General features: G+C 33.9%; 1 protein-coding gene across 1 annotated transcript in view; it reads right to left on the bottom strand.

The window, feature by feature from the left end:
* Positions 1-4,758, bottom strand: part of LOC150094760 (uncharacterized) — a 35,410-nt gene extending 30,652 nt beyond the window's left edge. The window contains exon 1 of the mRNA XM_090411450.1: positions 4,739-4,758. The gene's annotated coding sequence lies outside the window, so the exon portion shown is untranslated. The remainder of the gene's footprint in view (positions 1-4,738) is intronic.
* Positions 4,759-6,000: the final 1,242 nt, after the last annotated feature.

Genomic DNA, 6,000 nt, shown 5'->3' on the forward strand with positions numbered 1-6,000 from the left:
GGGGGGCAGCTACCATCCCGGCAAACCAAGGTGGTGTGGTGTGGTGTGTTTTGGCACAGAAAGGAAAAGAAGGTGCACATTGGAATAAATACAATATCGGGAAATAAGGATGCTTCAGGGGCTGATGTTCTTCCCGATCAAACCTCTAAAAGTGACTTAAAACAAGCTATAAACAAACTGAAAATGAAAGATCGTCAGAGAATCAAAAAATTGCAACATGGAATGTGAGCACCATGAACAGATGTGGAAAATTAGAAAATCTCAAACAAGAAATGGCCAAAGGAAAAATTGATATCATAGGGCTCTGTGAAATCAGATGGGAAAGAATAGGTGATTTTTATAGTGACGAAGTAAGAGTAATTTACTCAAGTGGAGATAAAAAGGAAAAAGGAGTTGCACTAGTTTTTAATAAAAGAACAGCAAAGAGCATCATTAGCATAAACTGTCTGAATGACAGGATTATGGTGGTAAAATTGAAGGCTGAACCAGTGAACATAACAATAATGCAGGTATATATGCCAACAAGTGACCATTCAGATGAGGAAATAGAGAAAATGTACGAACAGTTACAAGAACTAATTAAAGAAGAAAAAAAGAAAATACTATATGATTATAATGGGAGATTGGAATGGAGTTGTAGGAGAAGAAGAGGATGAGAGTGTAGTAGGAAGATACGGACTAGACAATAGAAATGAGAGAGGGGAAAAGGTTAGTGGAATTCTGTAAAGATAATAAGCTAATAATTACAAATACGTGGTTTAAAAAATCTAAGAGAAGACTATACACATGGAAAAAACCAGGAGATTCGGAAAGGTATCAAATTGATTACATTATAGTAAAGTAAAGATACAAGAATAGTATAAAAATGCATGCACATATCCTGGAGCTGATATTTACTCTGACCACAACCTACTATTCACAGAAATAAATGTGAAACTAAAGAAAATACAAGAAGCTAGGAAAAGGAAATAATGGAACTTAGAGAAATTAAAAAATACCAAGGAATTTGGAAATAGATTGGGGAAAGAATTAGAGGAAACAAGTTTTGTCAAAACTGAAGATCCAGAAAAGAAATGGGAACAAGTTAAAGAAAAAATAAAGAAGATTGCAGAAGAAAAAATTGGATATGTAAGAGCTAAAAGAATAAAAAAAAACTTGGATAACTAATGAGATGATGTCTCTAATGGAAGAAAGAAGAAAATGGAAATATAAAGACACCCCAGAAGGGAAAATACAATATAGAACCTTGAATGACAGATTGAGAAGGGGAAGCAGAAAGAAATAGAGAAGATTGGCTTAAAACACAATGTGAAGAAATGGAAAATTATGAGAGAGTGGGAAGGTATGATCTTTTATATGAAAAAGCAAGAAGCATGAATTACAAGAGAAATGGAATTTGAGCTAGAGGCATAGAAAATAAGAATGGAGAAATCATAACTGAAGAAGATAAAATCTTAATGAGATGGAAGGAATACATTGAAGATCTATATGACAAGGAAAATAGACCAAATGAGTTGCCATTAGAAGATATAAACAAGGTAAATGAAGATGATCTAGGCCCAGAGATTTTGAAGACAGAAGTAGAAATGGCCATCAAAGAACTAAAATGTGGAAAGGCAGAAGGAATAGATGAAATACCTGCAGAATTCCTGAATCAACTTCAGAAGAAAGGAACTGAAGAAATAACCAAAATAATAAATTTAATTTATAACAAAGGAGAACTACCAAAAGATTTTATGACCTTAATATTTATACCTATACCAAAGAAAGGTAATACAGTGAACTGCAAGGATTTTAGAACAATAAGCCTAATTTCCCATACATCAAAAATACTTAGAGAATCTTAACACGAAGTGGAAGAATTTCTTGGAGAAGATCAGTTTGGTTTCAGGAAGGGTAGGGGAACAAGAGATGCGATTGGACTGTTACGAATAGTAAGTGAAAGAAGTCAAGAAGTGAATAAAGAAGTTAACATTTGTTATATAGATTTTGAGAAAGATTTTGACTGCGTAAAATGGGATAAGATGGTGGAAGTAATGGAAAAGATTGGTATAGATTGGAAAGACAGAAGGCTAATTATCTCACTATATATGGGACAAACTGCCATGGTGAGAGACATATGTGGTACAACAGAACCAGGTATCATTGGACAAGGAGTAAGACAAGGCTGTTCTCTGTCACCAATTTTGTTCAACATGTATTCCGAAGCAATGCTAAAAGAAGCACTGGAGAATTCGGAAGAAGGAATAAAGATTGGAGGTAGACAGATATTTGCAATAAGATACGCAGATGACAAGGCATTACTATCAAACATTGAAACAGGACTGCAACATCTGTTGAACAGATTACTGAAATCCTGTATCAATTATGGAATGAAAATTAACATCAGAAAACAAAGGTGATGAAAATAGCAAGGAAAGAGGCAAATATGGATATCAGAATAAATGGGGAAAAATTGAATTAAGTAAAGACATTTAATATCTAGGAAGTGTTATTAACAGTGATGGAAGATGTAAAAGTGACATAAAAGCAAGAATAGCGATGGGAAGAGATGCCTTTAGTAGAAAATGGAATTTATTCAGAAGTAAAATGGATAGAAACTTAAAGAAAAACTAATAAAATGTTATGTGTGGAGTGTTGCCCTCAATGCAGCTGAAACTTGGACATTGAAGAAAGAAGAAATTAAGATTTTGGAAAGCTTTGATATGTGGATTTGGAGAAGGATGGAAAAAATCAAATGGTTAGATAAAATAACTAATGAAGAGGTCTTAAAAAGAGTAGAAGAAGAAAGAAGTCTGTTAAGGAGGATAAAAAGAAACAAGCGAAACTGGATCGGACATATTCTAATGGAATGGAATCATCAGAGATGCCATCGAAGGAAAAATAGACGGAAAAAGACCCAGAGGAAGAGTAAGGAAAACAATGCTAGATGACATGCTCAATGGAGACAGGTACACAACTTTGAAAGAGAAGGCTCAGAACAGAAGAAAGTGAAAGGAAAGTTTCTGCTACTAAAAGAAGAACCTGCTCAATTGCAGAATACTAAAGAAGAAGTTGAGGCTTATTAAACACGTGAGATAGATGCAAACATTAATCGAAATTTAACTTTTTTATGAAAATGTTTAATCTTCCTATTTACGTTTTCCCCCTTTCTGGAAAATTCCACAAGAATAATGTCACAGTGTAACTTTCTTTAAATAATGTATTTAAATTTCATGAGTCTCGGATTCTGCTAAAATGATGGGAGTTCGCTTCTTAACACCTAGTACAATACGCTTTGAGACCGAAGAGTACGTTAAATCATAGCCTGGATGATATAGCTTTCCCTTGCTTCATTATAGCTACACCCATTCATGTTCGGCTGTATTGGGAGGGGGGGAAATGTAAGTTTTGCAGCCTTCTCTTGATATAATGACATAACACTAAACAGTGCACAGCCGGTTTGCTCAACGCTGCTGATATATTCGAATTTAAGAGAGCAATTAGCACATGCAAACTTACAGGTAGCAAACGTTTTTTTTTTTTTCGCTTAAACGACGAATGACAAGTAAATATGTTTAAAACATGTTATAAATATTAACATGTTTATAATTATAAACATGTTTATTCATTGAATGGGAGTCCTCATCCTAACACCTGGTACAAGACGCTTTGAAACGGAAGAATCCGTTTAGATCATAGCCTGGATGATACAGATTTCCCCGGGATTTCCTTTGTGCGTAGTTAGAATGTATGTGGATGGAAACTGACTAACAGCAAAAAAAATTATTTAAGATAAATTCGAATTTATCGATTGCTTTCTTCATCAATGGAAATCAGTGTATGACCAGTGCAGGTTATTGTTCGACAATAATTATACCTATACTTTTAATACAGTTACTTGTTAGAATTTTTAGATTTTATGTTTACTTTTATTATGCTATGTTTTGTTTAACTCATAGTTCATATTTTGTTACTCGAAAATTAAAAAAAAAAAGTAACTTTCTTAACTTATTTTCAACAACTTTTAGCATTGCAAAAACATAAATTAATTTCAACTATTGAATTTGGCATGTTCTAGAAACTTCATGTTTCTAGGACATGCCAGAAATGTTTATTTTTATTATGTTTTTGTTTTTTACCCTTGACGATTGTTCTTTGAGTAAGTGTATAATGGACATGTAAATGGTTTCCTGGTTAAATGGGTGTAATGAAAATAATGAAAACCAAATATTGTACACTTCTATGGTAATTTTAAAAGCTGTGTTCATCTAATTCATCGAGCTGATTTAACGTTCTTCCTTATGAGCAACCCAGCTGCCATATTACTCATCGTCCACTTCAGACATGGTGAAGTGTTTATATAAATAAAGCTCTAGAATATCAACTTAGAAATAATCATGAACAGTAGAAAATATATATAAAAAAAGTTCTATCATTCATGTTTATTTTCAGTTAATTTAATTAGAGATAAACATGAATAATAGAATTTTAAATTAACACTTTTCATACAAGCAGGTTGCGATGTTTAAAGAGTAAAGTGATTAAATTTTAGGACAATTTGCCAATTACCTACTGTATTATACTGGACTTGTCCAAATTTCCTTGACATTACCCAGTTCAAAAAATTCACGCTGTTATTTATTGCAAACTTTCAACCGTTCCCTTGTTGTTATTTATATTTTCACCTTGATACCATTTTAACTATATTTGGTCAGTTAAATTCAAAATTACGAAACGATTATGCTATAATGCTTACCCTCATCAGACTGTTGCTTCCTATCCGAAAATTTCTTTTCCCTTTGCTCTTCTTCGTCTTCCTGATCATCGTTATCTGGTTTTAGAACTTCATCCTCCTCCTCTTCCTCATCCCTTTTCATTGTTTTCTTTCGTCTGTTTATTTCGTTTTCATTAGGTTCTTCATACATTTCTGCTCTAGCTTCATTCTGTAGGATATCATGGATAAGCTCTCTTATTTTAGGAAAATAATGATCTTCAGGCGACGAATTAAGTCGTTCCAGAATATCTTCGTTTACTAAATGTCTGTTTAAATTATCATCCTCCTCTATTTCCTCATCGTCATTATCATATGGATACTCGCTTAGATATCGCTTCAATAGCCGCTTAGCTTCAATCAGTGAATTCCTTTCTAGTAGTTGTCTTTTCTGTTGGACTAACTCCAGTGCTCTCCGTAGGCTATCTGGATCATCATCGTTATTGTAGGCAGAATGCAGTTCTTCGAGAGAAATGGAATGGGTAGGCCAGTAAACGGAGCTGAAAGTCAACAAAAGCAGCAGAGGAATGGCAGAAATATGACCACATTTTACCGTTGCGTATATCTGGAAAATAAACATTAGAAATTGAAGTATGTAAAGAAATAAAAACAAAAATATAAATTAATTATTCTAACTTTTATGCAATGAATTTGATAACATTTCTTTATGATCACTGAATGCTAGAAGTTTACATAGTGTGGGATAACGACATCGGAATAAAAATAATGATTGCTTAAATTAATATAAGCATATTCATCTTAATGGCAACGATCAGTAAAATAAATGTATTTTACTGAGCTTTAAGAATGGGTTCTGCCTTACCACAGTTTTTATCGTGTTATACAAATATTATTTGAAAACTTCGATTATAACTAATGGAAGCAATTAGCTCTTTTTTTCTGGATTATTTTTCATTTAACCTTACCCCCTCCCCCTCCCCTGCCAAGTGTATCGAGTGTTCACACTCACTGCTCTCAAAACGGCTTCATCCGAGAAGACTTCAGACCTGTCTGTTTTTTATTGCAATACTAGTCTTTCCACGTTCATTCACCCCCGATACCGTCCTGCCGCGGTACGCCTGACTAGTAACCAAGAGGCCAGTTCTGGGAAGAATTAATGACATTTTATGATTGGTGTGTGTGTGTGTGTGTGTGTGTGTGTGTGTGTGTGTGTGTGTGTGTGTGTGTGTGTGTGTGTGTGTGTGTGTGTGTGTGTGTGTGTGTGTGTGTGTGTGTGTGTGTGTGTG

Source organism: Typopeltis vanoorti, chromosome 21 (assembly GCF_054136105.1).
Source record: "Typopeltis vanoorti isolate ZY-2024b chromosome 21, IOZ_Tvanoo_1.0, whole genome shotgun sequence".
Lineage (NCBI taxonomy): Eukaryota > Metazoa > Arthropoda > Arachnida > Uropygi > Thelyphonidae > Typopeltis > Typopeltis vanoorti.